Genomic DNA, 10000 nt, shown 5'->3' on the forward strand with positions numbered 1-10000 from the left:
AACCTAGCCTAACCTAACCTAACGACGTTTGCAAGCGCTTTCACATTAGATATCGCAGTTCCCGACTTGTAATGGTGAAAAACACTGCATCTCACTAAGTGACATTGTTTAATGCGGTTTTACGACGGTTCATATCTTAACCTAACCTAACATTCGCACTTGTATTAAAAAACGCTCTATTACACTGTTTCGTTCACAATTAGGATATTTGCATAACCTCACAGTTTTTCACCAACTTATTGCAGTACAGAACGCTGTATCTCGCTAAATGACATTGTTCTTTAAGGTTTCACGATGCTTGCATGCGCTTTAACGAGAATATCACAATATAGCAGTTTCGCACTTGTAACGGTAGAACACGCAGTATTTGGCTTGTTCATGCCGTTTTGTGTGCTTTCACAACATTTCACCTATCGCAGTTTAATACTCGCTATAAAACAACACTATCTCGTTAGATGACGTCGTTTTTGGTAGTTTCACGACGCTACCTAGCTTAAACTAACCTAACCTAACCTAACCTTCGCACTTCTATCGTTAGAAAACGTTTTATTCGCCACTTTACAATGTTTTCTACAAGATTACGACGGTTTCATGCGCTTTCACATTAGATATCGTAGTTCCCGATTTGTAATGTTGAAAAACACTACATCTCACTAAGTTACATTGTTTAATGCGGTTTTACGACGGTTGATATGTCAACCTAACCTAACATTCGCACTTGTATCTAAAGACGCTCAATTACACTGTTTCGTTCACAATTACGACATTTGCTTGACCTCACAGTTTCTCACCAACTTATTACAGTACAGAACGCTGTATCTCGCTAAATGACATCGTTCTTTAAGGTTTCACGATACTTGCATGCGCTTTACCGAGAATGTCACAACATAGCACTTTCGCACTTGTAACGGTACAACACGCAGTATTTGGCTTGTCCATGCCGTTTTGTGTGCTTTCACAACATTTTACCTATCGCAGTTTCGTACTCGCAATAAAACAACACTATCTCGTTAGATGACGTCGTTTTTGGTGGTTTCACGACGCTACCTAGCTCAAACTAACCGAACCTTCGCACTTCTATTGTTAGAAAACGTTTTATTCGCTACTTTACAATGTTTTCTACAAGATTACGACGGTTTCATGCGCTTTCACATTAGATATCGCAGTTCCCGACTTGTAATGGTGAAAAACACAGCATCTCACTAAGTGACATTGTTTAATGCGGTTTTAGCGCGGTTCATATCTTAAGCTAACCCAACCTTACCTAAACCAACCTAACCTAACCTAACCTAACCAAACCTTACCTAACATACCCTAACCTAACCTAACCTAACCTAACCAAACCTAACCTAACCTAACCTAACCTAACGTAACCTAACCTAACCTAACCTAACCTAACCTAGCCTAACCTAACCTAACGACGTTTGCAAGCGCTTTCACATTAGATATCGCAGTTCCCGACTTGTAATGGTGAAAAACACTGCATCTCACTAAGTGACATTGTTTAATGCGGTTTTACGACGGTTCATATCTTAACCTAACCTAACATTCGCACTTGTATTAAAAAACGCTCTATTACACTGTTTCGTTCACAATTAGGATATTTGCATAACCTCACAGTTTTTCACCAACTTATTGCAGTACAGAACGCTGTATCTCGCTAAATGACATCGTTCTTTAAGGTTTCACGATGCTTGCATGCGCTTTAACGAGAATATCACAACATAGCAGTTTCGCACTTGTAACGGTACAACACGCAGTATTTGGCTTGTTCATGCCGTTTTGTGTGCTTTCACAACGTTTCACCTATCGCAGTTTCGTACTCGCAATAAAACAACACTATCTCGTTAGATGACGTTGTTTTTGGTAGTTTCACGACGCTACCTAGCTTAAACTAACATAACTCAACCTAACATGACCTTCGCACTTATATCGTTAGAAAACGTTTTACTCGCTACTTTACATTGCTTTCTACAACATTACGACGGTTTCAAGCGCTTTCACATTAGATATCACAGTTCCCAACTTGTAAAGGTGAAAAACACTGCATCTCACTAAGTGACATTGTTTAATGCGGTTTTACGACGGTTCATACCTTAACCTAACCTAACCTAACCTAACCTTACCTAACCTAACCTAACCTAACCTAACCCAACCCAACGCAACCTAACCTAACCTAACCTAACCTAAACTAACCTAACCCAACGTAACCTAACCTAACCTAACCCAACCTAACCCAACCCAACCCAACCTAACCTAACCTAAGCTAACCTAACCTAACCTAACCAAACCTAACCTAACCTAACTTAACCTAACCTAACGTAACCTAACCTAACCTATTCTAACGTAACCAAACCTTACCTGACCTAACCTAACCTAACGTAACCTAACCTAACCTAACATAACCTAACGTAACCTAACCTAACCTAACCTAACGTAACCTAACCTAACCTAACCCAACCTAACCCAACCCAACCCAACCCAACAACACCCAAACCAACCTAACCTAACCTAACCTTACCTAACCTAACCAAATTATCCTTACCTAACCTAACCTAAGCTAACGTAACCTAACCTAACCTAACCTAACGTAACCTAACCTAACCTAACGTAACCTAACCTAACCTAACCTGACCTAACCCAACCTAACCTAACCTAACTTAACCTAACCCAACTCAACCCAACCTAACCTAATCTAACCTAACCTAACCTAACCTAACCAAACCTAACCTAACCTAACCTAACCTAACCTAACCTAACCTAACCTAACGACGGTTGCAAGCGCTTTCACATTAAATATCGCAGTTCCCCACTTTTAATGGTGAAAAACACTGCATCTCAGTAATTGACATTGTTTAATGCGGTTTTACGACGGTTCATATCTTAACCTAACCTAACATTCGCACTTGTATCTAAAAACGCTCTATTACACTGTTTTGTTCACAATTACGATATTTGCATAACCTCACAGTTTTTCACCAACTTATTGCAGTACAGAACGCTGTATCTCGCTAAATGACATTGTTCTTTAAGGTTTCACGATGCTTGCATGCGCTTTAACGAGAAAATCACAATATAGCAGTTTCGCACTTGTAACGGTAGAACACGCAGTATTTGGCTTGTTCATGCCGTTTTGTGTGCTTTCACAACATTTCACCTATCGCAGTTTAATACTCGCTATAAAACAACACTATCTCGTTAGATGACGTCGTTTTTGGTAGTTTCACGACGCTACCTAGCTTAAACTAACCTAACCTAACCTAACCTTCGCACTTCTATCGTTAGAAAACGTTTTATTCGCCACTTTACAATGTTTTCTACAAGATTACGACGGTTTCATGCGCTTTCACATTAGATATCGTAGTTCCCGATTTGTAATGTTGAAAAACACTACATCTCACTAAGTTACATTGTTTAATGCGGTTTTACGACGGTTGATATGTCAACCTAACCTAACATTCGCACTTGTATCTAAAGACGCTCAATTACACTGTTTCGTTCACAATTACGACATTTGCTTGACCTCACAGTTTCTCACCAACTTATTACAGTACAGAACGCTGTATCTCGCTAAATGACATCGTTCTTTAAGGTTTCACGATACTTGCATGCGCTTTACCGAGAATGTCACAACATAGCACTTTCGCACTTGTAACGGTACAACACGCAGTATTTGGCTTGTCCATGCCGTTTTGTGTGCTTTCACAACATTTTACCTATCGCAGTTTCGTACTCGCAATAAAACAACACTATCTCGTTAGATGACGTCGTTTTTGGTGGTTTCACGACGCTACCTAGCTCAAACTAACCGAACCTTCGCACTTCTATTGTTAGAAAACGTTTTATTCGCTACTTTACAATGTTTTCTACAAGATTACGACGGTTTCATGCGCTTTCACATTAGATATCGCAGTTCCCGACTTGTAATGGTGAAAAACACAGCATCTCACTAAGTGACATTGTTTAATGCGGTTTTAGCGCGGTTCATATCTTAAGCTAACCCAACCTTACCTAAACCAACCTAACCTAACCTAACCTAACCAAACCTTACCTAACATACCCTAACCTAACCTAACCTAACCTAACCAAACCTAACCTAACCTAACCTAACCTAACGTAACCTAACCTAACCTAACCTAACCTAACCTAGCCTAACCTAACCTAACGACATTTGCAAGCGCTTTCACATTAGATATCGCAGTTCCCGACTTGTAATGGTGAAAAACACTGCATCTCACTAAGTGACATTGTTTAATGCGGTTTTACGACGGTTCATATCTTAACCTAACCTAACATTCGCACTTGTATTAAAAAACGCTCTATTACACTGTTTCGTTCACAATTAGGATATTTGCATAACCTCACAGTTTTTCACCAACTTATTGCAGTACAGAACGCTGTATCTCGCTAAATGACATCGTTCTTTAAGGTTTCACGATGCTTGCATGCGCTTTAACGAGAATATCACAACATAGCAGTTTCGCACTTGTAACGGTACAACACGCAGTATTTGGCTTGTTCATGCCGTTTTGTGTGCTTTCACAACGTTTCACCTATCGCAGTTTCGTACTCGCAATAAAACAACACTATCTCGTTAGATGACGTTGTTTTTGGTAGTTTCACGACGCTACCTAGCTTAAACTAACATAACTCAACCTAACATGACCTTCGCACTTCTATCGTTAGAAAACGTTTTACTCGCTACTTTACATTGCTTTCTACAACATTACGACGGTTTCAAGCGCTTTCACATTAGATATCACAGTTCCCAACTTGTAAAGGTGAAAAACACTGCATCTCACTAAGTGACATTGTTTAATGCGGTTTTACGACGGTTCATACCTTAACCTAACCTAACCTAACCTAACCTTACCTAACCTAACCTAACCTAACCTAACCCAACCCAACGCAACCTAACCTAAACTAACCTAACCCAACCTAACCTAACCTAACCTAACCCAACCTAACCCAACCCAACCCAACCTAACCTAACCTAAGCTAACCTAACCTAACCTAACCAAACCTAACCTAACCTAACTTAACCTAACCTAACGTAACCTAACCTAACCTATTCTAACGTAACCTAACCTTACCTGACCTAACCTAACCTAACGTAACCTAACCTAACCTAACATAACCTAACGTAACCTAACCTAACCTAACGTAACCTAACCTAACCTAACCCAACCTAACCCAACCCAACCCAACCCAACAACACCCAACCCAACCTAACCTAACCTAACCTAACCTTACCTAACCTAACCAAATTATCCTTACCTAACCTAACCTAAGCTAACGTAACCTAACCTAACCTAACCTAACGTAACCTAACCTAACGTAACGTAACCTAACCTAACCTAACCTGACCTAACCCAACCTAACCTAACCTAACTTAACCTAACCCAACTCAACCCAACCTAACCTAATCTAACCTAACCTAACCTAACCTAACCAAACCTAACCTAACCTAACCTAACCTAACCTAACCTAACCTAACGACGGTTGCAAGCGCTTTCACATTAAATATCGCAGTTCCCCACTTTTAATGGTGAAAAACACTGCATCTCAGTAATTGACATTGTTTAATGCGGTTTTACGACGGTTCATATCTTAACCTAACCTAACATTCGCACTTGTATCTAAAAACGCTCTATTACACTGTTTTGTTCACAATTACGATATTTGCATAACCTCACAGTTTTTCACCAACTTATTGCAGTACAGAACGCTGTATCTCGCTAAATGACATTGTTCTTTAAGGTTTCACGATGCTTGCATGCGCTTTAACGAGAATATCACAATATAGCAGTTTCGCACTTGTAACGGTAGAACACGCAGTATTTGGCTTGTTCATGCCGTTTTGTGTGCTTTCACAACATTTCACCTATCGCAGTTTAATACTCGCTATAAAACAACACTATCTCGTTAGATGACGTCGTTTTTGGTAGTTTCACGACGCTACCTAGCTTAAACTAACCTAACCTAACCTAACCTTCGCACTTCTATCGTTAGAAAACGTTTTATTCGCCACTTTACAATGTTTTCTACAAGATTACGACGGTTTCATGCGCTTTCACATTAGATATCGTAGTTCCCGACTTGTAATGTTGAAAAACACTACATCTCACTAAGTTACATTGTTTAATGCGGTTTTACGACGGTTGATATGTCAACCTAACCTAACAATCGCACTTGTATCTAAAGACGCTCAATTACACTGTTTCGTTCACAATTACGACATTTGCTTGACCTCACAGTTTCTCACCAACTTATTACAGTACAGAACGCTGTATCTCGCTAAATGACATCGTTCTTTAAGGTTTCACGATACTTGCATGCGCTTTACCGAGAATGTCACAACATAGCACTTTCGCACTTGTAACGGTACAACACGCAGTATTTGGCTTGTTCATGCCGTTTTGTGTGCTTTCACAACATTTTACCTATCGCAGTTTCGTACTCGCAATAAAACAACACTATCTCGTTAGATGACGTCGTTTTTGGTGGTTTCACGACGCTACCTAGCTCAAGCTAACCGAACCTTCGCACTTCTATCGTTAGAAAACGTTTTATTCGCTACTTTACAATGTTTTCTACAAGATTACGACGGTTTCATGCGCTTTCACATTAGATATCGCAGTTCCCGACTTGTAATGGTGAAAAACACAGCATCTCACTAAGTGACATTGTTTAATGCGGTTTTAGCGCGGTTCATATCTTAACCTAACCCAACCTTACCTAAACCAACCTAACCTAACCTAACCTAACCAAACCTTACCTAACATACCCTAACCTAACCTAACCTAACCTAACCAAACCTAACCTAACCTAACCTAACGTAACCTAACCTAACCTAACCTAACCTAACCTAACCTAGCCTAACCTAACCTAACGACATTTGCAAGCGCTTTCACATTAGATATCGCAGTTCCCGACTTGTAATGGTGAAAAACACTGCATCTCACTAAGTGACATTGTTTAATGCGGTTTTACGACGGTTCATATCTTAACCTAACCTAACATTCGCACTTGTATTAAAAAACGCTCTATTACACTGTTTCGTTCACAATTAGGATATTTGCATAACCTCACAGTTTTTCACCAACTTATTGCAGTACAGAACGCTGTATCTCGCTAAATGACATCGTTCTTTAAGGTTTCACGATGCTTGCATGCGCTTTAACGAGAATATCACAACATAGCAGTTTCGCACTTGTAACGGTACAACACGCAGTATTTGGCTTGTTCATGCCGTTTTGTGTGCTTTCACAACGTTTCACCTATCGCAGTTTCGTACTCGCAATAAAACAACACTATCTCGTTAGATGACGTTGTTTTTGGTAGTTTCACGACGCTACCTAGCTTAAACTAACATAACTCAACCTAACATGACCTTCGCACTTCTATCGTTAGAAAACGTTTTACTCGCTACTTTACATTGCTTTCTACAACATTACGACGGTTTCAAGCGCTTTCACATTAGATATCACAGTTCCCAACTTGTAAAGGTGAAAAACACTGCATCTCACTAAGTGACATTGTTTAATGCGGTTTTACGACGGTTCATACCTTAACCTAACCTAACCTAACCTAACCTTACCTAACCTAACCTAACCTAACCTAACCCAACCCAACGCAACCTAACCTAAACTAACCTAACCCAACCTAACCTAACCTAACCTAACCCAACCTAACCCAACCCAACCCAACCTAACCTAACCTAAGCTAACCTAACCTAACCTAACCAAACCTAACCTAACCTAACTTAACCTAACCTAACGTAACCTAACCTAACCTATTCTAACGTAACCTAACCTTACCTGACCTAACCTAACCTAACGTAACCTAACCTAACCTAACATAACCTAACGTAACCTAACCTAACCTAACGTAACCTAACCTAACCTAACCCAACCTAACCCAACCCAACCCAACCCAACAACACCCAACCCAACCTAACCTAACCTAACCTAACCTTACCTAACCTAACCAAATTATCCTTACCTAACCTAACCTAAGCTAACGTAACCTAACCTAACCTAACCTAACGTAACCTAACCTAACGTAACGTAACCTAACCTAACCTAACCTGACCTAACCCAACCTAACCTAACCTAACTTAACCTAACCCAACTCAACCCAACCTAACCTAATCTAACCTAACCTAACCTAACCTAACCAAACCTAACCTAACCTAACCTAACCTAACCTAACCTAACCTAACCTAACGACGGTTGCAAGCGCTTTCACATTAAATATCGCAGTTCCCCACTTTTAATGGTGAAAAACACTGCATCTCAGTAATTGACATTGTTTAATGCGGTTTTACGACGGTTCATATCTTAACCTAACCTAACATTCGCACTTGTATCTAAAAACGCTCTATTACACTGTTTTGTTCACAATTACGATATTTGCATAACCTCACAGTTTTTCACCAACTTATTGCAGTACAGAACGCTGTATCTCGCTAAATGACATTGTTCTTTAAGGTTTCACGATGCTTGCATGCGCTTTAACGAGAATATCACAATATAGCAGTTTCGCACTTGTAACGGTAGAACACGCAGTATTTGGCTTGTTCATGCCGTTTTGTGTGCTTTCACAACATTTCACCTATCGCAGTTTAATACTCGCTATAAAACAACACTATCTCGTTAGATGACGTCGTTTTTGGTAGTTTCACGACGCTACCTAGCTTAAACTAACCTAACCTAACCTAACCTTCGCACTTCTATCGTTAGAAAACGTTTTATTCGCCACTTTACAATGTTTTCTACAAGATTACGACGGTTTCATGCGCTTTCACATTAGATATCGTAGTTCCCGACTTGTAATGTTGAAAAACACTACATCTCACTAAGTTACATTGTTTAATGCGGTTTTACGACGGTTGATATGTCAACCTAACCTAACAATCGCACTTGTATCTAAAGACGCTCAATTACACTGTTTCGTTCACAATTACGACATTTGCTTGACCTCACAGTTTCTCACCAACTTATTACAGTACAGAACGCTGTATCTCGCTAAATGACATCGTTCTTTAAGGTTTCACGATACTTGCATGCGCTTTACCGAGAATGTCACAACATAGCACTTTCGCACTTGTAACGGTACAACACGCAGTATTTGGCTTGTTCATGCCGTTTTGTGTGCTTTCACAACATTTTACCTATCGCAGTTTCGTACTCGCAATAAAACAACACTATCTCGTTAGATGACGTCGTTTTTGGTGGTTTCACGACGCTACCTAGCTCAAGCTAACCGAACCTTCGCACTTCTATCGTTAGAAAACGTTTTATTCGCTACTTTACAATGTTTTCTACAAGATTACGACGGTTTCATGCGCTTTCACATTAGATATCGCAGTTCCCGACTTGTAGTGGTGAAAAACACAGCATCTCACTAAGTGACATTGTTTAATGCGGTTTTAGCGCGGTTCATATCTTAACCTAACCCAACCTTACCTAAACCAACCTAACCTAACCTAACCTAACCAAACCTTACCTAACATACCCTAACCTAACCTAACCTAACCTAACCAAACCTAACCTAACCTAACCTAACGTAACCTAACCTAACCTAACCTAACCTAACCTAACCTAACCTAACGACGTTTGCAAGCGCTTTCACATTAGATATCGCAGTTCCCGACTTGTAATGGTGAAAAACACTGCATCTCACTAAGTGACATTGTTTAATGCGGTTTTACGACGGTTCATATCTTAACCTAACCTAACATTCGCACTTGTATTAAAAAACGCTCTATTACACTGTTTCGTTCACAATTAGGATATTTGCATAACCTCACAGTTTTTCACCAACTTATTGCAGTACAGAACGCTGTATCTCGCTAAATGACATCGTTCTTTAAGGTTTCACGATGCTTGCATGCGCTTTAACGAGAATATCACAACATAGCAGTTTCGCACTTGTAACGGTACAACACGCAGTATTTGGCTTGTTCATGCCGTTTTGTGTGCTTTCACAACATTTC

The sequence above is a fragment of the Rhipicephalus microplus genome, chromosome 3 (assembly GCF_043290135.1).
Source record: "Rhipicephalus microplus isolate Deutch F79 chromosome 3, USDA_Rmic, whole genome shotgun sequence".
In the NCBI taxonomy this organism is placed as follows: domain Eukaryota; kingdom Metazoa; phylum Arthropoda; class Arachnida; order Ixodida; family Ixodidae; genus Rhipicephalus; species Rhipicephalus microplus.